This window comes from Zonotrichia albicollis, unplaced genomic scaffold (genome assembly GCF_047830755.1).
Source record: "Zonotrichia albicollis isolate bZonAlb1 unplaced genomic scaffold, bZonAlb1.hap1 Scaffold_83, whole genome shotgun sequence".
Taxonomy (NCBI): Eukaryota; Metazoa; Chordata; class Aves; order Passeriformes; family Passerellidae; genus Zonotrichia; species Zonotrichia albicollis.
The window spans coordinates 4,377,045-4,400,714 of NW_027428460.1; the positions used below are offsets into that span (position 1 = coordinate 4,377,045).

The 23,670-nt window shown below is 49.5% G+C and overlaps 1 protein-coding gene and 1 long non-coding RNA gene across 3 annotated transcripts in view; both read left to right on the forward strand.

The window, feature by feature from the left end:
• Positions 1-23,549, forward strand: part of LOC141728069 (uncharacterized) — a 31,092-nt gene extending 7,543 nt beyond the window's left edge. Inside the window, exons 1-3 of one of the 2 annotated variants that reach the window (XR_012578753.1) lie at positions 672-991; positions 15,233-15,304; positions 15,953-23,549. This is a non-coding gene — a long non-coding RNA (uncharacterized LOC141728069). Of the gene's footprint in view, positions 1-671; positions 992-15,232; positions 15,305-15,952 lie in introns of those variants that run through there. The other variant, XR_012578754.1, reaches the window with a different exon arrangement.
• LOC141728045 (uncharacterized) overlaps positions 1-23,670 on the forward strand; it is a 621,306-nt gene that overhangs the window by 538,086 nt on the left and 59,550 nt on the right. The window lies entirely within an intron of this gene.

The window sequence follows — 23,670 nt, forward strand, 5'->3', positions numbered from 1 at the left end:
CTTTTACCTATAAAAGCACAAGGACCATCTCTGATGTTTTTAAGTACATCCTTATGCCCAGGGTTTTATTGCCACTGTGGTTGACTCACATCTGTGGAGGAGCACAGCCACTTTCCTTATGCCTTGTCCAGAGGAGCTGTGGCTGCCCCTGGATCCCTGGCAGTGCCCAAGGCCGGGCTGGATGGGGCTTGGAGCAGCCTGGGATAGTGGAAGGTGTCCCTGCCATGGCAGGGGGTGGCACTGGAGGGGCTTTAAGGTCCCCCCAACCCAGTCCATGGTTCTGGAATTCAGTGACAAGCACCTGTAACCATGGGCAGAGTTGGGTACACTTGAAATTCAGGAAAAAAAGAGCAGCCACAGCTTCCTTGTACCCAGCTAGGGCTGTGCTATGGGAAATTAATTGGGATTGCAGAGGAAGTGATTAGATGACATTTTCAGGAAGCTGCAGTATGTCTGTGGTCATCTAGTAGATGATGATGAGGATGAAGCTGTGTTATGATTAAATAGACACTTGAAAATGTGAAAGTTTGCTGTTGTTTCATTAAATGAGCATCTGCTGCAGCCTTGTTATTTTAAAGCTCATTTTACAGTGCTTACATCTGAATTTTTATTGTGAATTGCATAAAGCAAACTTTTCTCCTTGTCTAAATGCGGCTTCTTATGTTGTGAGATCGTAATGGCCTTTGTGTGAAACTTGCTGTGTCCTGCCCTAAAGCTTTGTCAGGTCTGTGACAGCCGATTTGGTAGCTGTGAATAGCAGTGAACCCAGCTGAAATTCCTGTCACTTGAGGGGCTCAGGAGGAAGAATACTCAGCAACAGCCTCCCCTCCACCAGGATGAAGGATCTGCACAAATGTCTGCCAAGGAGAAATTGCAAGAGATGGCATTTGCAGTATCTGCAACATTTTATTTTGCTTGGTGTTTAATATTGAAGCCTGAAATGGGTAGAAGAGGTTTTGCAGAGCACAAGGGCTGACAGCAGCATCCCCAGGTGGGTCTGTGCATTTTGTCACTGCCAGATGCACATGGATGTGCTTTGTTCCTGTTCCTGGTGTTGTGGAGCAGAGTTTGACAGAAGTTATCTATTTTAGTGTGTGCACACAAGTGCAGATACCAGTGTTCAGGCAGAGGGCTGAAAATTACAGCTTAAATCTTTGATTTAAATTCCATGGAAGTTTCATGAAACTTGCATGACTTTCTGAGAGCACAATTGCAAAACACTCAAAAAACAAAGTCCAAGACAAGTTTTGTGGCTTAGGTTTGTTCAGTTCTTCTTTCCACACCCCCTGTGCTTGTTCTGAACCTGCCGTCAGGAGTTTGGCATCAGGGGAGACAAAGGTGGTATTTTACAAGGTCTCTGACTCTAAGGAGATGTGGCCAGTGGGGCTTTGGGGTTTGTTGTGTTTGTTTTCTTTTTTCTTTTCCCAACCCTTATCTCCCAGCTGCCTGATGGCAGGAATTTACTGCAGAGCTCTGACCTCTGCCCTGCTGGCCCAGGCACAACCTGGAGTAACACTTTAAACCCTGAGTGGCTCTGTAGTAGTTGGCAGACTTGTGGAAAAGGATTTTTGTTCAGAAGTCATGCCAAAAAATATTTTTCAACTTTAAAAAAAAACATTTGTTATAAATTCAGGTGTTTTAATCAGAATTGGTGTTTACCATGGCATCACTGCAGTGATTCCTCTCTGCAATTGCTGAGGTTTCAGCTCATGGCTTGAGTTCTTAAGCCATGGGGAAGCAGAAACCCTTTGGCTGATATTTTTTAATTACTTTAGTAGCTGAGGAGTATTTGTATGTATCCACACAAATATATATATTTAATATATAAGAAAAGAAGCATTTGGTTGGAGTACTAAGCATCTGTTGTGCTTCAAATTCAATTAGCAACTCAACATCTTCATAAAAATACCCAGCACTGTTCACAGTTAATGAGTATTTAATTTTATTAAGGTGCACACTTGGGGTGTGTGTGGGCATGTGAATCCAGAAAATACTTGGAGTTTGCTAATTGTACACTACTCATACTGTATTAAAAATCAGATTTTAGTATTGCTCTGCACTGTGCATTGTGACTTTGGCATTTCTCAGGTGTTCATTTTGGCAGTATTGCTGTTTTCTGATCATTTTTTCAGTATTTGAATTGGCATGTAGAACTGAGTGAAGTAAACAATCCCAACTATTTTAAATTACAGTTATGATTTGTTTTTTAAGATTGGATGAAAATCAGCTTAAACCTCCTTTGTGCCAAGCAAGTAAGAAAAGAATTACCATTTAAAAAACAGTGACTGTGAAGAATCTGCAAGTGAATTGTTTTGATTAATTGGTACCACCTTGAGCTGCTGGGACTTTATATTAAAATTTATTCCTTACTTTAGGGAACAGATTTTTCCTTGATAGGTGTTATTGTGACTGTAATAGTGTTTTTGCTTTAGAAAATCGTCAGTTTTGTTGTCTTGCATGCTCTCTGTAATATGCCAGCATAATTTGGCATGAATCCACCTGGATTTTTTTCTTATTTGATTGCTCTGTGAGAAAAGACAGAACAACTGGAATGGTGAAAAACATAGGAGAGATGATGTGAGCTGGGAGCTGGAGCAGGACAGGCAGAGCCTGTGAGGTTGATGGCTCCTCAGAGAGTCCCTGGTGATAAAAGGTTTGGAGGAGTGGCTGATCCCCTGAAGGCTGTGCCCCCTTCAGAGGGACCAGCACAGCCGGGGGAGATGGGCACAGAGGAACCTTTGGAAATGCCACAAAGGCAAATGCAGGTCCTGCCCCAGCAGAGGCTGGGGTGACCTGTGGGAATCAGCTCTGTGGAGAAGGGCTGGGGTGTTGGGTGTATGTGAATACATGGGGTGGAATTTTAGAAATCAGGTGTCCTGTTGGAGACTGAAGGCTTTGGTGAGCCACAAAGACACCAGAACAGTTGCAGCTACAAAAGCCAACAGAGAACAAATATTTTTGGTATAGAGAATGAGTGTTGAAGTCAAAGGCAGGATAGGAAATAATGTGAATTAGGGAACAGAGATGACCCTAGTGCTTTGTAGGTCTAAACCTACTCAGAGTTCAATTGTTGTCTTGAATTTTCCACCCACACCTTCCCCTATCTAAAAATTTGGCTTTAATAAATGCAGTTTATACCTCTGGCTAGAAGCCAGGTGGACACTTCTGAGAGAAACTGGTGCCAGGACAGGAAGATCCCACAAAGGGTTGCTATTTCCAGTTAAAAGGTTGGTTGGACTCAAACACTGAGGAGGCTTTACGCAATCTGTGGGGAGGGAAACGAATGATTCAACAGTGTTTCCAGTTAAGAAAGTTATTAACTATTCCTGGCCTTGTCCCTTCATCTTCAGGGAGCAGCTGTTCAAATCCAACCAGGCAAAACTTGAGCAGCTTATCTAAACCAGGTGGCATGAAAGGAACTTCGGTGTGCAGAAGAAAATAAGTTTTGTCTCTAGGCAAACAGATTGGTGCCGGGTTTATCTGTGGCTCTGTGCTCCTGTGGACCCCGAGAGCAGCCAGGTGCTGATAACTATCAAAGATAGCTGGGACCAGGTCAGGCAGCCTGTTCCTGACCCAAAATACAGCCTTTAGCCCAGATCAGAACCCGAGATGGGATTTTGGAATCAGAGAGCTTGATCATTCTGCCTTGTACAGCAATCCTGAGATATTCAGAATTCCTGCTTTTACTGCTGAGTCTGATTCCCAGCAGGCTGGGGTCGGGTGGAGCAGGGGAAGCTCAGGGAATCATGACTCCAGTGCTGTTTGGGAATTCCTGTTCAACCCTGCCAGCCTGGACTGGAGCTGCACACCCCACTCCTCACATGCTGAAATGAATCAAAGTTGTTTAGTCTGCTTGAGTAACCAGCATTCCTGGGGTCAAATAAAAATTCTCTGTGAAGCAGATGGAGCAGTTCAGCCCTAATTGCCCCGCTTGCTTCAGATTTCCACAGCTCATATTTTCGTGTAACATCAGCTTTTGAAAAGTCAGAAAGAGAAAAGAAATTAATAGATAATAACTAAATTCATAAAAAATCAAGAGACTGAAATAACACAGTTTTATTCCTGCTACCCAGAAGGCAAAAGTTTATAAAGGATCTGCTGGAGCTTCAGCTGCTTTCCTACTTAGTCCTGCAGAGGATGTGTCCAAACCCTAAATATGTTAATATCCTGAAAGGGTGACACAGGATTTTTCCTGTTGTTAAGACCTGGAAGACTTTGAGGTTTACAAATATAAGGGGGAGTAATTGCAAGGTGCTGTACTGTATTTATAGTGGACTTTTAAAAAGTAATAAAATTACAGATGGACTGTGATAGCAAAATAACTTGCTGCAGGAAAAATTTCTCAGGATACCTGGTTATTCTTAAAATCTACTGCTGTCATTTAGTAGGGAAAGATGGACAACAAGCCATGTCTGAATAACAACATATTCATGTTGTGCTCTCTTCCTGAGTCTGCTCTCAAAAGATCTGGGATTGACAACGATAAAGAAATTTTAAGAGCTGTTTCGGTTATTTCAGAGAAAGTTTAAAAGGGGGAAGGGATTGGGGTGATAAGGAGGCTGTCATTACCTATCATTTTCAATGCTGTCTATTGTAGCAAAAATGAGAAATGTGCCCTGCTGGTGTTTAGATTTTCTGAGTCCCTCAGCCGTGAGTTGGGTTCCCGTGCTGTCCTGCCTGGTGGATGTGCTGGAACAAAGAGCTTGGGCCCTTTATGAAAATGAGCACAAATGAGTTCATTGTGATTTACTGGACTCAGAGTAAAAGGGATGAAATTCAGGTTTGATATAGAAAATACTTCTTCCCTGTGAGGGTGGTGAAGTCCTGGCACAGGTTGCTCAGAGAAACATAGTAAATAAAGTTTCAGAATTCTACATTTCTGTGCCATTCCTATTCCATAAGTTCAGGTTTAGTTTTCAGAGTGCCACCTTCTCTGCTGCTTGTCATTTGTGTCCTTCTGTCTCTCGTGCCTTCTTTTGTCTGCTCTTTTTCCCTTCCAGGGTCTCTCTTTACCTGTGGCAGCTCCCAGCCAAAGACCCTCCCCTGACTTTTTTTTTCCTTCCCAGTCCAGGTGCTAAAACAGCCCTGGATGAAATTATGGAGGCTGGCAGTGAAATGTCTTTGTATGATCTTGCTCCACTTGTGTCTTGGCCCCTTCAGAATTTTGCCCTGAAGGGCAGGAACGTATTTCCCTTGCTGGCAGCTGGAATTGCAGCCCATGGCAGTGTGTGCCAGAGATGTCAGAGGGCAATTGCTGAGGCTGCCAGGGCGCTGCTCCTGCCGTGCCAGCCAAGGGAGCTGTGCAGGGCAGGGTCAGGCTGCAGCAGCTGCAGACAGCAAAGGCGGCTTTGCTGCACATTCTGCAGCTGGAAGCAGAGGGAAGAAGGAAAGGGAGTCCCTGACGGAATCCTGGAATGCTTGTGGCTGGAAGGAACCTGGCTATGGTTCCATCCAGGGTTAAGGTGCCATGAGGGAGAGGTGCCTCTGCCCCAGTAAAGGTACAAATGAGACCATAGGAGAACAAAACCAGATTTTTTTGGACATGGATTTTATTGAACAAGAAATGGGAGCTAGGGAGATAGAAGTACAAAAGAGGTCTTGGAGAGAGAGAGAGCTTCTTATTATTATTACCTCATCTTTCTCTTCTTCCTTCTTTATCTTCTTATTCCTATTCTCATTCTTCTTATTCTTACTAAATTTACTACTACTATTTCTTCTTCATCTTCTTATTCCTATTCTTCATATTTTTAGTAAATTCACTATTTCTTCTTCATCTTCTTATTCTTATTATTCTTATTCTTACTAAATTTACTACTATTTTTTCTTCATCTTCTTATTCCTATTTTTCTTATTCTTACTACTTCTTCTTTTTTTTTTTTTTTTTTTACTACTACCATTTCTTAAACAGAACTTTAACTTGTGTTGGAAGAATGGTACGAGTCAAAGTCCTGGCACTGGGTGAGCGTCAGGGTCTCTTCCCACCTCGATGACTCTGTGGATTCACTGCTGAGCGCTCTGGCACCAGTTGTGTCCCATGGGTGTTGTTTGGGGCTGGTCACAGCAGCGACTTTGGCTGTTGGGGAGATGATCGAGGGCAGCCGAGGCTGCGGGGCCGTGTCCAGGCCGAGGCCGCCCGTGTGGCTCCGTGGGGCCCCGCGCGGGGAGCAGCCGCCATCGGCCGGCGCGGGCTGGGCAGGGCCACGGGCGCTACTCCTGCAGCTGCCGTGCCAGGCAGGGCCAGCAGAGCAGCGCCCGCAGCGCCCGCAGCGCCCGCCTCAGGCGGCCGGGCCGTTTGCTCGGGGCAGGCGGCTGCTGCCTGCGGGCCTGCGCTCCCGGCTGCGGAGCTGGGGCGCCGCGAGGGCTCTGTGGCCCTGCCTCGGGCCCCTGCTGGCCCACGGAGGCTTCGCTGTACAGGGAGGGAAACGAGCCATACAGGAACTCCGGTGCCTGCCTCTCAAACCAGACCTCCTGAGGGGCGGGCAGCTCATCTGCTGCAGGATCTGGCAGCCTTTGGGCCCTGCCTTCTGCTTCATACATCTCGAGGACGCTGATTTCATCCCAGTCGGCCTCGTCCTCCTCCTCCCACAGCAAGGGAGTGGGCCCGAAGCTGAAGACGCTTAGATGGTCACTGCAGTCCTGTGGAAGGTCTGTGATGGTGCTGTCCTCCTCCACGGAGTCTCGGAGATCTCTCAGCTCCGGTTCACTGCAGTCGTCCCAGCTAGAGAGGTCTTGGGAGCTGCTGAACTCTCCTTGGGATGGTTCTTGCTCGACCTCACCTTGGCGGTCTTCGGAAAGCTCAGTCTGGCTGCAGTATTCCCAGTCTGAGCTCCCGTCCTCATTCTCCTCCTCTGCCAGCAGCGACCCCTGCTCTGCCTCTTCCAGCTGCTCCCTGGGGGTTTGGGCTCCCAGTGGGCTGCGTGAGGGGCTGGGGGAGCAGCAGGGGCTGTCGGGAGCGGAGACTGGGCTCTGTGTCCCTGCTGATGGCACCTCTTCACTGGGGGCAGGAGAATGTGCCTGCTTTTCCCGGCTGCTCACGCTTCCTTCCCCTTGCTGGGTCAGCTCTGGGTCAGTCACCTGGTAGGCTTGTTGCTCTGCCCCATCTCCCCAGAGCACCCTCACAGCTGCTTCCTTTGCTGTCATTGCTGGTACCAGTGGGTAGAATTCACAGCTTCTCATGTCTTCGCTCAGATGAAGCTCTCGGGCCTCAACATCTCCCCACTTGTCAGCCATGTCGTGTTTCTTCTCTTTGTGATGGGTCTCTCCTCCTCCTCAGTGTCAGGCTGTGGCCAGACTGAGGCACCCAGTGCCCCCACCAAGTGCCTGCTGAGGGCCTGGTCTTGACCCCAGCTGGACAGGGGGCTGGGTGACTGGAAGGAGTTGAGGTTTCTTGTTGTCTTCTTGCTGTACAGGGAGCTCCTGTAGCAGAGACAGAGACAGAGACAGATCCCGGGAGCTGCTTCCTTCGATGAGAGTGACTCTCACGGGACTGGGCACCCCAGGGCTCCGCGCCCCTTCCATACACCCTCAGCCACGGTGGAACCCTCTGATGTCTCAATGGTCTCTGGGCACCACCATGTCCTGCATCATCAAGGGCCACACCCAGTGCCCCTTCAGCAGCTGAGCCCACTGGAAGCTGCATGGAGCCCAGGCCCTTCCTGCAGTCCTACAGTGCACCCACTGTGTCATGGTCCTACTTGACAGCCTGACCTGCACCCTGCAGAGCCCTGCCTTGGCAGAGTGGGCTGCTGTGGGCACGAGCCCGTGGCCAGATGGACGCAGCCAGGGACTTGTGGGCAGTGGCTCCGTGTGCAGGATCAGACTGGGCATGAGGAGTGTCTCTCTCAGGGCTCTGCCTTGGCCCTGGGGCTCTTTTGTGGCTTCCCCAATGACACAGGCAGTGCATCAATCAGCATGTTTGCAGGGGATGGGGGAGCTGAGTGGGGCAGGGGCACCATGGCAAGATTTGGGCATGCACAGGAACCTGGACAAGCTTGAGAAGTGGGAGACAGCCTCATCTGACAACCTCACGAGGTCCCACAAGGCCAAGTGCCAGGTGCTGCACCTGGCCTGGGACAATTCCTGAATCCATCCAGGCCAGAAGAGACGTTCAGATCTGTCTGTGTGGTGCTGCCTCCCTGGCTGCTCCCAGCGCCTCCAGAAGCAGCACTGGCTGGCTCTTGGCCTGGCCCGTGCCCACCTCCAGCAGGGCTGGCCAGAGGGGAGCCCCCCCAGGCTGTGCCTCTGCCCCCCAGCCCCTGTGGGCAGAGTGGGGCTGCTGTGGGTGGGCTCCAGAGGGGAATGGCCTTGCAGCAGAAAGTGCTGGAGAGAGCCCAGGGCCAAAGAGTCTCTCCCCTGCAGGCACTGCTTCTTCAGTGCATTGAAATATTTCCAGTGCTGCAGTGGGCTGATGGGTGTTCCTCATCCCACCCAAAAAGAAGCTGATGGTTGGATAGTATTTGAGAATTTCTCTCAAGTTGAGCCTGGCAGGGGGTTATTTACAGGGAGAAGCTGCTACAATAAATATCCTGATGCCTCCCCCAGGGTCTGTGTGTTTCAACACTCTTGGCCTTTCTTGATGCTTCTCAAATGAAAAGAAATTCCTGGGGCAGCAGCAGTATTTACCTCTCACCATAAAATACTGTTACATAACTTGGTTTTCCAGTCCATCCAGCTCTTACAGTGGGTATCCTGGCATGTGAGGAATCTGCATCCTTTTCTGTAGCCACTGTGTCCTTGTCCATCACCCAGATGTGCTGTTTGCATCTGGGGACAGTAAATATCAGCTCCTGCTCTGTGCTGCTGCTGTGGTCTCAGGGAATGTGCTGGCACTGTTCCTCATCTTCTGAGCATTCTCTTCCTTCAATAAATTCTACCAAGCCCTGTAAGCTTCTGTAGAAAGAATCTACCAAGTCATTTTATTGCTTTGAATTTCTGTTTGTTAAATGTGGATTTTGTCAGGCCATTGTTCCCTCTTTGCTTTCCTTCTGAGGGCAGGGTCCTGCACAGTCCATCCCTTCCCAGCTCCAACGTTCCACTTGGATTGGTCTTTTTTTTCCAGCCCTGGGGAGGCTGGGCCAGAGAACACCAGCTCTGGTGACTGCTTTTTGTTTGCCTTAACTAGAATTTGCAAGTTTTCCCAGCAGTCAGAGGAGATACACCCCAAAGCTAAATTTATATTATTTCAGAAAGTTGAGCACGTAATACTTAAACACAAATGGCTTTGGGAGATTTGTGTAGGTTAATTTTTAGTCTTTGTTGGGATCTGATGGTTGTTGGTGCCCCAATTCACAGAACAGCTGATGCTTTTTTCGTTTTTTTAACCACTTGCTAATTGTTTTTCCTCTTCTGACTCTCATTTCAAATGAGGGAAGAACCTTGTCAGCTGTAAAAATATTTGACTATACTTTAGAATATGTTTATTTGTTCAAACAAAGAAATACTGTCTCTAGAAAAAGGCTGAGTGGAAGATGAGCATGAGTGATAAATTGTGGTGCTGAGTCACATTGGGGGCTTTATTTGTGTCAAGGGTAAACAAAATTTTAAATTATTCCTCTTGTGATGTTTGTAGATCCTATGACAAGACCTGTTTTGGTTTGTAAATGCAGTATTTTAGTGTCTGGACTGAACTGGGGGAGTTACAGGAGAGCTGGAGAGTCAGGGGGTGCTCAGGGATTTCAGGGTGGTGGCACTGGGATTTATTTTTGTGCATAATTTGTCTTTGTTTAATCCAGACTCGCCAAACTGCTGCCATTCCTTCCTTCACTGAAGCAGTGTGGATCTGCTCCGGGGAGGGAGGATCCACATCCCCTGTCATGTTTTCCAGGGAGGAACTGGCACTCCCTGGAGTGAGCCAAATCCGAAATGGCAGTGTCTTTGTTTGCATTTTTAGTAACCTCAGTTGTATAGGCACCGTATTTGTCATAATTGCTCTCGGTTTTCAATATTTATCTGCTACTTGATGGCTTTAGGCAAGTGATTAAACCCCTGAATGTGTTGGGTGTTAGAGATCCCCTTGTTGCATCTCAGAGGTATTAATCCAGATGTGCTGTGTAAGGGAAAGCTGTAGGAGAAATTGCTGCATAAAATGGGAAAAAATATGTTGTTACTTATGTTTTAATAACATTTGCAATAAGGCCTCGTGGATGGTGTAAGGCACTGCTAAAAAAGAATTAAAATAACCTTTTTGCTGAATAATAGCTCTTACTTTTGTAATTACATAATTCTCTCGTTAAATCTAACAATTCTTTTTTTAAGAATTAATGGAAGTGGTTCAAAGGGATTCCCTCACTATAAGAGGTACCTGATAGCAGTGGTGAGTGGGAAGCACTAACTGTGATTTGCAGGTGTCCTCAGCACTGGCAGAAATAGAAGCATTTAAGACACGTAAGAAAGGAGGAGGAAAGAGGGAGAAATGCTCTGAAGCCACATCCTCTTTTAAAATTAATTTGCTGCATAAAAGTGCAGCTCAGAGCTTTATTTCTGCTTTGCCCTGCCCTGTGTGGCTGCAGAGCAGCCCCTGTGAGGCAGGAGAGCAGGAGCTGCATTTTGGGTGCCCTTCCTCTGGGAAAACACAGGTCTGAGGGTGGCTGGTGCTGTGAACTGTGAGGTCTGAATCTCAGCCAAGAGATAAAACCACTGACACAGTGAGCTGCTCCTTGATATCAACACACTTGTTGGGAATCCACTTTCAAGGCTGCCCTGGATGTGAAGGGTGTTGCTAAAATGATCAGGGAAATGTTATATGGCTGTTTTTATGAGACTGTATTTATTGAATAGTTATTTATTACCTGCTTTTCAATGGTTATTCTCAGTGTTATTGCATTCCAGTTATTACAGAAAAAAGGTGCAGAAAAAATCGTGGCTGAAATGTCTTCACGGGCTCCTTTTGTTAGCTTAGACCAAGCAATGCCATCTTCAGCTCAGAATTGTGAATGAAATTCCTGAAATTTGGGGGTTTTGTCCAAGGGCACTAAAGGTGAGCACAGGGTTTGGTCACCACACCTGTGCAAGGGCTCACCTTGCAGACAGGAATTGTTCCATTTCCTGGGGTCTCTTTAGGAGAAGAGAGGAGGGCACACACAAACATATGGAACAGATTCCCTGGCCAGGCCATGCCAGCTTTATTTGGGTACATAATGAGCTGTGTCAGGGTTTGAATCCTTGCATTGCAGTGCTGGGACTTGGCTTTTCCTGCTTTTTTTCTTCTCTTTTTCTTTGTTATCCTGGCCCATACATGGGTTTATCTACACCGATTTTCTGGAGCCATCAGAGTTGTGTGGAGCAGTTTTAGATCACTTGAGCAGCAAGTCCATGAAGCTGAGTTGGTGTTGATCACTGCAAACCTTGGGTTTTTCTTGCAGTTTAATGGTGCAGCCTATATTTCCACCCAGGCCTGAGGCTCAGCATGACACATAATATACTGCTCCATAAATGTATAGTTTAGCAAAACTCATGAAGGAGGCAAGATTATTTATCTAGAAATTGTTGACAGAATTGGCCTTTTCTGAAGGGATGGGGTAATTTCATTCTCATTCACAATGAGGCATTCCTAGAGACTTTCTGAAGTCAAACATTTTTTGACCTTTCTCAAAAATTAGTCTGTGTGGAAGCAGAAAAGGTGTTGATAAAACAGATTTTTAGCTTGTTTTGGGGTTGGTTTTTGTATTTGTTATATAGTATGTTTTATAATTAGTGATAACCTTTTTAGTTTGTTTTCCTGGCTTAGATCCCTTGTAAGAGAGAAACCGTACTAGCTGAGAATATTGTTTAGTTGTTAAAATTGCCTATTTTTGTGTTGCAAAAAGTGCAACACAGTAAGCCCATAGATTTAAAAAAAAAAAAAATAAAAACAGGGGAGATGTTGGGAATTTAGCTGCTAGAAAATGAAAAAGTACAAAACCATGGCTAATTCCAAGTCCTGCACCTGCACAGATAGCAGTGTCCTTGGGCCTAGCTGTGGTATAATAACAAACAGTGAAAGAGACATGAGAAAAGAGAGATGTAATCCCTAAGGAATGAGGTAGAGTTCATGGTATAGTTTAACCAATAGATTGCTTGGCTTACAGAATATTCATAAGCTTATTATTTGCTGTATAAGTGTTTGATACTTTCTTCAATAAACTGGACCAGAAAGACCTGAGGGTCCGGGACCGGACTGGACCTGAAGGGCCTGTGATGAACCAACTGGTGTCCTGGTCCCCTTCCTTCGACACCCAACCTTTTTCCATGCCCTGACACTGAAGGCAGTGTTGGTATCAGCTTCAAAGTCCTGTGATTTACACCATGTCAGTAAGCTACAAAGGGCATAATCAGAAGTTTGAATATATTTTCTTTTCAGTAACATTTCCACATGGACAAAACAGTCTTTTCCTCATTTGATAAATTATTTCCCATTTTTTCCCAGTTGCTCACCTCAAATCAGATGTCTGAATTAGGTCCAGACCTCCACAGCTTTCCTGCTGCCTTCACTCATATTTTGGGTACCCTTTGACTTTTTTTCTCTTTTTACAGTCCAGTTGGGATCACGGCGGGGCCACAAGATGTCATTATAGAGCACGACACAGCGCAAAAATACACGACTCCATCAGAAGGGTGCAAGAGAGAGATTTATTAGAGCAACATTGTTTTTACTTCTTCAAGATATTTACACCCATTCAACATACACATTCAGTGCCCATTGGTCATAAGAGAGAAACAAAGTTCCCAGTAGGTGATCAGGGAGCCACATCACTCTGTGAGCCAGCCAGAGTCCATATCACTTAACTTTCTCTCCTTCATCCTGTCTCCATGGTAACAACCTTGGTCTTCCTTCAGGAGAGATACGGGGCTTCTACTTATCTTCAGGAGGCCCTTGCTAGTTCAAGCCCTTGCTAGCTTGCTAGCCCAAGGACAGCACAGAATGTCTTTCCTACACATACCATGGCCACTTCCCTTGTAATTTCAACTTTGGCCAAATTCCAGTACAATAATAAATCATTTTAACTTGGTCAAAGGTTTTAGTGGATTCTTGAGAATCCTAGTGGTCTAATAACCATCCCAGCGGACTGTCTCAGGGAATGCTTTTTGCCTTCCTTTTTCCTTTAAGGGGGCTTCCTCCTTTACTTACACACCGACCCATCCTTAAATGAGTAAACTAAAATCCCAAATGTACCCCTCCCCAAACGGAAATTTACAGACAGGCAACACTGTGATGGTGTTCACAGGGGCTTTCAGGTGAGGGAAGAGACGAGAATGTTGACTCCATGTTCAGAAGGCTTGATTTATTATTTTATGATATATATTACATTAAAACTATACTAAAAAGAATAGAAGGAAGAGTTTTATCTCAGAAAGCTAGCTAAGCAAAGAATAGAAAGGAATGAATAATAAAAGTTTGTGTCTCGGACAGAGAGTCGAAGCTAACTGGGCTGGGATTGGACATTATTATAAACATCCAAGATGGGCCAATCACAGATTCACCTGTTGCATTCCACAGCAGCAGATAACCATTGTTTACATTTTGCTCCTGAAGCCTCTCAGCTTCTCGGGAAGAAAAATCCTAAGAAAGGATTTTTAATGAAAATATGTCTGTGACACAACACAAATCTACAAGTAAATAAAGTGTTTCTCAGCTCAACTAAATATATATAACTTTAACCCAAGCCTTCTCCCCCCTCTTAATTTAACTTAAACCCTTCTTGATCACTCTCACACTTCCACTCTCCTACTAAGGAGTAAATATTATTGGGGGAAAGGACAGGGTTCACTCACTCTCTCTCTTTTACCTGAGTAAACTCACTACACTCACACCTTTTCAGTTCCAAGCTCTGCCTTGGATCTTAGGGCCTATCCTAGTGATCCGATCCCCTGAGTGTACCCCTGCACCTCATCTCTACCCTAGAGACTCTTGAGCACCCTTTTTGATGCACACCAGGGTCCCCAGTATTAGAATCCCCTCCCTGGGCACCAGGACCTTCCCTTGTCGAGCCACTCGCCAGGCCGGACTATGAGTCCAAACCCCGGGCTAGACTGTTCTGTTCTAATACCGTATCCGCCTTCCTCACTTTTTTGAATGGATGTAGGAAGGTTCAAGGAGACTCCGTGGGGTTACCCTTGATCCCTTCCCCGAAACTGGGATCAACCCAAGAGGAGCACGACCCCTTTGCCGTCCACCATCAGCTTGGCTACCTCTCCCCAGCGGAACAGCCTAGGCAAAAGGGATGTGTGTGCAAGGATCTGTGGTGCCTGTCCTTGCCCTAACCTAAAGACTCCCCACCCCGGTGCTCTTGGGCTGTGGGTTCACGATCTCCTCCCCAAGATTGCAGCAGCACCACCTGCGGTACGTCCACCCAGTCCTGGGCAGTGAGGACCCTCGTGGGTGCTTGGCACTGGCTGTGCCTGAGGGCACCCTGTGATGCGTGTGACTCACTCAATGTCTGGGTACTCCACACGCCCGGACCTACCTAGACTGCAATGGTCTTACCAGGGGATACCCAGCCCTGACGCGTGCCACTCACACCTGGCTATCCCCTGCATGCCCGTGGGGGCCCTCACTATCCCCAGGAGATGCCTCACTCAGCAGCTCCTCTCGCTTCCCCCCGTTCCCGGCCAACCCCCTCATGGGGGTCCAGAACCATGGTACTGGGGGGCCCTCACCGCTTTGAGGGTCTGAGCTGCCGGCCCTTGTCTCACTCACACACCATTCGCACGCCTCCTACGCCCGCCACCAGGGTCACTTACTCCTCCGGTGCTCCTTGGCGTCACTGATTGCAGGCTGATCTCTGTGGTCCAGGTACCAGTTGTCCTGGAGGTCTAGGGCGGGTGACAGTCCCGTTCCTGGTGTCCTCTTCAGGCGTGGCTATCGTGGATGAGCTCCCAGCTGAAATAAATGGGCAAGGAGAACCTGCTCCTTTTGGATGCCTTTACTGAGTGATCAGCTCTGGGTGGGGGCCCAAGGCGTCTGCTCCCTTTGGCGAGGCAGAGGAGGAGGGAGACCGTTTTGCTCCACAGCAGACTTGGGGCTTCCATCCTCATGGACGTGTCTAGGAAGTCGCTTTTTGGCTAATCTTCTAGGGTCCTTATTCTGACCCAGTTCCAGTCAGATCACAGTGACATCTAAAACCTTGCTGGTGGAGTAGGAGAACTTTTCGCTAGTAGGACCCATTGCTTAGTTCCTTAAATCTTCGGCCAGCTTGTTGTTTTTAGGGTCTTTCATTGGATTTTCTTGACTGTCTTAGTTTGCATATTTTCCCAGGGATGTTACCTGACACCATTTTGGGGAGCGGCAGAGGCAGTACCCGACAGATGCAACAAGGGTACCAGTAAGGTAAGGGGATTAACAGTGGGGGTAACTTAAAGGTTTAATATTTAACAACGATTTATTAACACAATTAACTTATTATAATTTCAGATTAAGAATAACAGCTCTAATTGCATTAACCTATGAACTTGTTCACAACAGCTGATGCTGCTGCGGCTGAAGCACAAATGCCCTGGGCAGAGGAGCAACACTGCCACCACCGCTGCCCCGGCCCTGAGCCCTTCTCCAGCCCGGACAAGGCACTGGAGCGGGCGGCGGCCGCCCCTCAGCCCTCGGGCCCTGCCCCAGCGGGCAGGGAGCCCTGGGCAGCGCCCTTGCGGCAGCAGGGACCGAGCCCCAGCACTGGGCTCTGGCCCCGTGGTTTCACAGGGCCGAGGGGGACACGGGCAGGGCACTCGGTGCCATCGCCCCCAGCCCCAAGGCCCCTTTGGAGCCTGGCCTGGGGCTCGCCCCCACCTCCTCCAAGGCCCTGCTGGGCTCAGGCTGGTGCTCAGCACTGGGTGAGGCTCTTGTGTTTGCCCCAAGCGGGGTTTGTTTTCAGCCCAGGGTGTTGAGGAGCACTCAGGAAATGTCACTGCAAGGGTGGTGTTGATCAGCCTGGTTCTTTCTTTGTGCTGCGCCTTACACCGCTGTTTTGTTTTGTTCTGCTTTTAGAGCCTGCCTGTGAAGAGAAGCCCTAAGCAAGGGATGGAACAGCACAGACTACTGAAAAGATTCCAGCTGGTCTCAGGGCACAGAGAAAGCCAAAGCTTTTTAACTTGGTATTTGGTGGTCCATGTCTGTATAAAAGAATGGTCTAAAATTTCAGCTTTCAAGAAAATGTCCTAGGTTGATGTTTCCTGGGCTGGTGAGAGTCTTTCAAACCCAGCCATCTCCTGACCTCTCTGCTGTTGCAGTTCCACGGACAGAGGCTGTTGTCTCTTACCCCCTCCCATCGGCAGGCTGGTGTTCAGCCATCTCCAGGACAGCAGGGCCCCATCCCACATCACTGTGACCTGGGAAGGCAAAATCCATCACTCCAAATGTTCCCCCTTGCTCCTTCTTGCCAGACATTTGACCCTGGCACAGGGGTTTGCTGCTGGTTTCTGCAGAAAAAGGGAAAACCCTGTGACATTTTGGGGCAGATGGAACCAAGGAAACCCCTGTGACACTGTGGGGCCTGATGAAACCAAGGGTCCTTTGTGACACAGAGGGGCCACATGGAGCCAAATATCCATTGTGACAGTTTGGGATCTCATGGAACCCATTGCTCGTTGCGACAATGCAGATCCAAGGAGACCATGGTGTTGCTCATTGTTTATGCAAAGCTTTTGCATTAATCATGGAGTCATGGAGCCTATTGTGACACAGCGGGGCCCCATGGAACCAAAGGGCCATGGTGACACTTGGAACTAAGGATACCACTGTTAAGTACAGAACTTCATGGAACCAAAAGTCCATTGCCACAGAGCAAGGCCTCATGGAACCGTGGAGTGCAAAGGTCTAAAACATTTCCTGCACAGTTCTGCCTTGGGTGAGAGGAATGTTACTGGTGGCAGCTTGGTCTTGGTACACACCTGAGCAGTGTGTCTGTTCTCAGTGGGGAAACTCAGGAGTTTCAGATTGCTTCAAAACACCCCAGAAAAGGAAAACCCCTCTTAGGCTGGGTGCAGCCAGCTCTGCAAGCACAGCAGGGCCCAGGGCAGTGAGGACAGACAGGATGGGTCTGGGCAATGTGGAGCAAGGTTGTCCACACTGGGTCAGAGCTCAAGGCACAGCCTCTGTGAGCAGGCCAGAGCGGCTGAGGAGAGACCCTAGGTCAGTATCAATCACAGAATGCTGCAATTGTCTCTGCTCCAAAGACAGCAGTAATGAAATACCCTTTAAAATAGGAGTGCATTTTTTTAGAAGCTCTTTGAAATATTTCTCTATAACTGGAGTAGGAAACCTAGAAACCTAAGAGAGCCAAGGACACTGCAGCACCTTCAGGCCCAAAAAGTGCAAAAAGCAAATGGAAGAGAGCAGACTGGGAGGATGGGACTTCACAACCTGAAGCTGTAATTGGATAATTAGCCTCAATGTAGAAGTGGACCAAAACTTATAAAAATGTGAAAACGTCTGACCCATTGTCCATCTTGGGTGTACCCTCAGCTGGGCTCTTGTACTGCCCCAGGTGTATCCTTTGAAGGCCTTTTAATAAATCCTTACTTTATTCCTGTAACACTGTCCAGCCTCTGCTCCAGGCAGCCTCTCAAGGCATCAAGGCCTGGCTGGCTGGGACACCTGGGGCCACCTGACAGGTCCAGCTGACCCTGGCATGTTGAGGGCTGCTGCTTATCAGCCCCTGGAGCACTGGGGCTCTGGGATCTCCTCCCTGTGGACAGAACTGTCCTTCTTCTCCAGGTGTCCATGGCCAAAATCAGGATTCCTCCTCCAGATTTCCATATATGCAAGGATTGTTCCCAGATGAAATCTGCCAGGACAGACAGATCTGGCCAGCTTGGCCACCCAGGGGCCACCTCTCAACTGCCTTTGAAACACTGGGACCATGTGCTTTTCTTTCTTCTGAGAAAAAGAAACCTTTTACATCCAGGCACAAATGGCCAAAGTTGGGAATCCACCTCCAGAATTCCCTATATCCAGGGATTTCTCCCTGACTAAAGCTTCCAGGAGAGACAGGTCTGGCTGGCCTTGGTTTCTGAAGAGCTGACTCTTATCTGCCTTTGAAACACTGGGGCTCTGTGCTTTCCATCCTAATGAAAAGAACTCTTCTTCCTAGCCAGATGCCCACAGCCAAAACTGAGATTCCACCTCCAAAATTCCCTACATCCAAGGATTTCCCCGAGATGAAAGGTGCCAAGAGAGAAAGGTCTGGCTGGCTTGGCCTATAGTGGCCACCTTTCATCTTCTTCCAAAACACTTGGACTTGGTGCTTTATTTCCTATAGAAAAACCATTTCAACCAGGTGCCCATGGTCGAAACTGGGACTCCACCTCCAAAACTCCGTCCATCCAAGGATTATTCCCAAGTGAAAGCTGCCAGCACAGACAGGTCTGGCTGCCCTTGGCCTCTTGGGAGCTGTCTCTCACCTGCTTTTGAAACACTGGGGCTTGGTGCCTTCCTTCCAATGTTAGGGAACTGTCATTCTTGTCATGGTGTCCACGGTCAAAACTGAGATTCAGCCCCACAAAATTTTGTATACACAAGGATTCCTCTGTGACAAAAGCTGCCAGGACAAACAGGTGTGTCTGGCCTGTGGCTCAGATAGCCTCTGCTTCTGCCCCTAAAACAATGGTGTTCCATTATTTCCTTCCTCTGGAAAAGAATCATCCTTGTCCAGTTGTCCATGTCCAAAGATGGGATCCTACTTCTAAAATTCTGTACATCCGGGGACTGCTCCCAGAAAAAATCTGCCAGGACAGTCAAGTCTGGCTGGCCTATGGTGACTGCCTCTCATCTGTGCCTGCAACTCTGGGAATCAGTTGCTTCCTTCCCGTGGAGACCATTGTGCCACTGTGGGAATTCATGGAACCAAAGGCCATTGTGATCCTGCAGGGCACCGTGGATCCATGGAGAGCATTGTGGAATTGCAAGGCCCCATGGAATCATGGAGACCATTGTGACACTGTAGGGCCTCATGGAACCAAAGGGCCATTGTTGCCCTGCAGGGCCTCATGGAAGCACAGGGGCCATTGTGACACTGCAGAAACTGGGAGAACATTGTGACACTGCAGGGCCTCATGGAACCAAGGGGACATGGAACAGATCTGGCTGGTTTGGCCTCCCAGGGGCCACCCGACAGGTCCAGCTGATCCTGGAATGTTGAGGGCTGCCTCTTATCAGCTCCTGGATCACTGAGGCTCCATGCTTTCCTTCCTATGGAAAGAACTGTCTCTCTTTTCAGACACCCATGGACAACATTGGTACTCCCCCATAAAAAATTTCCTGTAGGCAAGGGAAAGGTACCCAGAAAAAAACCTGCCAGCTCTTCCTGGCCTTGGCCTCTGGTGATCACATCTCATCTACCTCAGAAGCAACAGGGCTCTGTGCCTTCAGTCCTGTGGAAAAAAACTGGCCTTGTCCAGGGGCCATGGTAAAAACTGGAATTTGGCTGACAAAATTCCATCTATCCCAGGATTGCTCCCAGAAAAAACCTGCCATTGACAGACACCTCAGCCTGGCCTTGGGCACTTGTGATATACTTTTAGACTATGAGCAGAATGCTTTCATCTGAAAACACCATGGAGAGGACTCAAAGATCTCCCAGGCCTAGAGAACATAACCCATATATCGAGGCTGATGTGCCTGGTCTGAGTTGTGAAGAGACTGAGGACAGAATAGGAGTGGCATGGCAGGGCTTAAAAGTGGGATTCAAAAACGGTGGAGTTTTTTCTCCATAGTGACAAAGAGCCAGATAGTGAAATTATACCACAAATGCAGCTGGGGAGGCCCAGACAGGACACAAAGAGAAAGGAATTTTCCTCCCAGGGCAGGGCTATGGTGCAGAACATCCCCCAGAAGGAGTCTGGGTCAGCCCCAGGCTCTGTGTGGGCAGGCAGAGGCAGGCAGGAGGCAGAGCTGTCAGCAAAGGAAGGGCCCAGCCAGGTGGGGCAGCCGGGGGATGCCGACAGCCTGCAGGGACAGAGGCGCAGGGCAGGGACACCGTGGGACAGCCTGGGCTGCACAGGGCACAGGCATGGGCAGCAGCTGCAAGACAGTCCTGCCAGAGCCAGCTTGGGCAGCATTTTGGCCATGGCTGCTGGGCCTGGGCCTGAGGCAGGAGCAGGAGACAAGAGACCCTTGCAGGGCTGGGGCCTCATTGCCTTCTTGTCCCTGCTCAGCAGCCTGGCAGGGGCTGCCCCATGCTCCTGCCCTTGGCATTGCACATCCCCACATGCCAGTGCCCATCCCGGGAAGAGCCCTGAGCAAGGAGGGAGGGACAGGATCTGCCTGGCCAGGGGCTGGGGCTCAGGCCTTGGCCCTTTGCATTCCTCAAACACATCCAGGTTTGCTCAGCACCAGAGACACCTTTGCCTTGTTTGTCCCCAGCTGTCATCACTGCCTCCAGTGTTCTGCTCTAACTGGAACCTGGGGAAAATTTCTCATTTGTGTCTCTCAGTGGAACCATTAAAACTCCAAGAAATTTTGGAGTTTCAATTTAAGTTTGAGTTCTTGAGAAGTTTTTGAACACTCTCTCAGGGACTGAGTCTGATGTAAACAACACCAAATCCCCAAGAGGTTCAGTAAGGTCCTTGTGCTGTGTCTGTGCTGCTGAGCTTTAAAGGAACAGCTCTTCCCAGGACCAGCTCCTCTCCCAGCCCAGCAGGGCTGAGGGCTCTGCCTGAGGGCACTGAGGGGACAGGAGCCAGGCAGAGACAGGCTGAAGGCAATCAGGATTGGGAAGACATTGAGCTGAGACTTCACTTGGGGAAAGATCTTCACAGCCCTGTGCATGGTGAGTGTGTTGGTGCAGGGCAATGTCCACTGTGCTCCTGGAGGGATCTCCTGAAGCCAGCACACCCCACAGCCTGGGGATGTGTCAGGAGGACTCTCCCAGTTTCTCTGTGGCACAGGAGGAGGAGGAGGAGGATGAGCTGCAGAGCGGGGCTGCGCCGGGCACCGTCAGAGGGACAGGGCAGGACGGCTCCTGCTGCCAGGGACGGCTGCAGGGGGTGAAGCTGAGGCTGCACCAGGGCTGCTCAGAGATCCAGATCATGCCCAGCTCATTTCTGAGGGGACTTGGCGTGAGATAATTCGGGGCAGGAGTTTCCTGCTTGGGTCTCTGATTTCCTGAATCGGTGCTCCCACTTTTCCCTGGCTCAGCTTGGTGGCAATGCAAACTCAGCTGGGCAGGGCAGACCAGTGGCTGGGACTCTTAAACCATCACCCTGAGGGTTCCTGGGCACCTCAGAAAGTGCCTGCACCTGCCCAGCCTCCAGATCCATGCAGCATCACCTTTCCATGGTGCCCAGGCTGGGGAAGCTATTCTTTAATCCCTGCAGAGCGCAGCAGCTGCAGGGCAGGGCTGGCCCAGGGGCTGGGCTGGGCTCTGGCAGCTCTGGCAGCGAAGGAGCCCGGGGCCACAGGAGCAGCTGGGGCTGGGACAGCTCCAGCAGCAGAGACGTGGGCAGGCAGGGAGGGTGGCAGTGCTGAGGGAAGCCCTGCTGCAGGGCAGATGTGGCACCTGCCGGGCCTGCCCTGCAGGGCACACACTGCCCTGCAGGGCACACACTGCCCTGAGCAGCACAGCTCTTGTGTCCCCTCGCAGCCAGCACAGCCCTCAGCCCGGGGGCTCAGGGCCCTCAGTCCCTCCTGGGCCGGCAGAGCAGCCCCAGAGATGAAGGGCATCTCTGCGGCCATGTGCCCATTCCCTGCTGACCAGGGCCTGAGGGCCACTGTCCTGCCCTGCTGCTGCCTGGCAGGGGCTGGGCAGGGCTGGCCAGGGAAAGGCTTTTCCTCAGGCCCGGCTCTCTCTCTCTCCTTGCCTTGCCCAGATGCTGCTGGCATTGCTGAGGGGCTCTCTGCAATGGCAGTTCCAGCTGCAGGGCCAGGCCCAGCTCTTGGGCTCCTCCTGTGCAGGCTGAGCACAGCAATGGAGTGTCCCAGCTCCCTGTGCCCGGGCAGCTCTGGGCAGGGCAGGCTGGGAGGCTGGCAATGAGCCCACTCTCCTGACTCTGGGAAAGGCAGGAGCCCCTTTGTGTGCCAGGGATCCCTCTGCTCTCAGCAGTGTCTCCTGGCTGTCCAGGGTAACACAGGAGTGGATTTCAGAATTGTGCAAGTCCAGGGAAGCTGGAACAGGAGAGAGGGACAGAGCAGCTCCCCTCAGTCTTCACTAAGCCTCAGGTAACCCTCCTGCCTTGCTGGACAATCTGTTCTTCCACCGTGCAGCAGAATCTCTCATTCTACCTTCTGTTATCCCCATCCCTTCACGCAGGAAATTCCGCTGCCTTAGCTGAGCATTCTTTATCTAAGTTCAAACACCAGGACTGGCCCCTGCCCTCACTGTTCCCCTGCACTGACTGGGGGTCAGGGCTCACTCCCAGGTGTCCTGCAGGTCAAGGTCCAACTCCTCACACAACATTGGCCAGTAGCAACTAGGGCTCCAGCAAAAAAGGTGAAGGAAGATCTCCTAGACACAGACAGGGGAAGGTGTTAAGTGTCAGGAAAGGTCTAGGAAAAAGAAATCTGAGAGAAATTTCTGAGAGAAATCTCCACTCCATTTCCCTGTTTTTCCTCCTTCTGTAGGTTGAAATTTACAGACACAGTGAATGTACAACAGCAGCTCCGTCAGGCACTTCCTCCTGCTGGCATTGGCAGACACGTGGCAGCTGCAGCTCCTGCACTTCTGCCTCTTGCTGGGCATCTCCCTGGCTGCTCTGCTGGGCAACGGCCTCATCATCAGCGCCGTAGCCTGCAGCCACCACCTGCACACGCCCATGTTCTTCTTCCTGCTCAACCTGGCCCTCAGCGACCTGGGCTCCATCTGCACCACCGTCCCCAAAGCCATGCACAATTCCCTCTGGGACACCAGCAACATCTCCTACTCCGGATGTGCTGCTCAGGTTTTCTCCTTTCTTTTCTTTACCACAGCAGGATTTTCCCTCCTGACCGTGATGTGCTACGACCGCTACGTGTCCATCTGCAAACCCCTGCACTACGGGACCCTCCTGGGCAGCAGAGCTTGTGCCCACATGGCAGCAGCTGCCTGGGCCAGTGCCTTTCTCTTTTCACTGCTGCACACAGCCAATACATTTTCCCTGCCCCTGTGCCACAGCAATGCCCTGGGCCAGTTCTTCTGTGAGGTGCCCCAGATCCTCAAGCTGCTGCCCCAGATCCTGCTCACACTCCACCTTCAGAAAAATTTGTATTTCATTGCTTGGTGTCTGTTTAGGTTTTGGTTGGTTTGTGTTCATGGTTTTCTCCTATGTGCAGATCTTCAGGGCCGTGCTGAGGATCCCCTCTGAGCAGGGACGGCACAAAGCCTTTTCCACCTGCCTCCCTCACCTGGCTGCGGTCTCTCTTTTTCTCAGCACTGGCTTTTTTGTCTACCTGAAGCCTCCCGCCATCTCCTCCCCATCCCTGGATCTGGTCCTGTCAGTTCTGTACTCGGTGGTGCCTCCAGCCCTGAACCCCCTCATCTACAGTCTGAGGAACCAGGAGCTCAAGGCTGCAGGGAGGACACTGATGACTGGATGGTTTCAGAAACATTAAACTGCTGGCCAATTTCTAAAAATCAAATGTAATGGAAGTAATCCCTAATAGCTTTTGTCTTTCGTGCTTGTTTGTTCTTTTCTTTCTTCTGCTTTAGTTTTTTAATAATGTCCACAAAAAAAGGTCATTGTTCATTCTCTTTCCAAATTCTCTTTCATTTCTTTCCAAATTTTCTGTGACCC